This window comes from Salmo salar, chromosome ssa13 (genome assembly GCF_905237065.1).
Source record: "Salmo salar chromosome ssa13, Ssal_v3.1, whole genome shotgun sequence".
Taxonomy (NCBI): Eukaryota; Metazoa; Chordata; class Actinopteri; order Salmoniformes; family Salmonidae; genus Salmo; species Salmo salar.
The window spans coordinates 5,668,161-5,669,082 of record NC_059454.1 but is presented as its reverse complement, the minus strand read 5'-3'; positions in this window follow the sequence as shown (position 1 = coordinate 5,669,082).

Below are 922 nucleotides of genomic sequence, written 5' to 3'. Positions count from 1 at the left end.
CATGACAATGCTGTTCCACAGCAGGCAGTGAAATCCATTATTTACAATCACCATAATCTAGACTACAGCTAGTCAGTCTAATCTGTGTACAAGGAGACATACAGCGGAGGGCGAAGTGCATGACATCGTATAAACGATGAGGAAACGGGACAGTTTAGGCGTGCGGGAAAGCTATATTAGGGTTTTGACGCCAGACCTTTCGTGAAACTTACAACCACGGCCACATGTTAAACCACATACGAGACAGGCTCTTCTCTCATGGTTCTGTAAAGGTTCTGTGATGGTTCTGTGATGGTTCTGTAAAGGTTCTGTGATGGTTCTGTAATGGTTCTGTGAGGGCTCTGTAATGGTTCTGTAATGGTTCTGTGATGGTTCTGTATATGGTTCTGTGATGGTTCTGTAAAGGTTCTGTGATGGTTCGGTGATGGTTCTGTGATGGTTCTGTAAAGGTTCTGTGATGGTTCTATGATGGTTCTGTAATGGTTTTGTGATGGTTCTGCGATGGTTCTGTAAAGGTTCTGTGATGGTTCTGTAATGGTTCTGTGATGGTTATGTAAAGGTTCTGTGATGTTCTGTGATGGTTCTGTAAAGGTTCTGTGATGGTTCTGTAATGGTTCTGTGATGGTTATGTAAAGGTTCTGTGATGTTCTGTGATGGTTCTGTAAAGGTTCTGTGATGTTCTGTGATGGTTCTGTAAAGGTTCTGTGATGGTTCTGTAATGGTTCTGTGATGGTTCTGTGATGGTTCTGTGATGGTTCTGTAAAGGTTCTGTGATGGTTCTGTTATGGTTGATGGTTCTGTTATGGTTCTGTAAAGGTTCTGTTATGGTTGATGGTTCTGTGAAGATAATGATAAAAGTCAACTGAGCCACTACTGCCACCATGTGTCCTTATTATATCCAACCACATACTGCACACTGCAT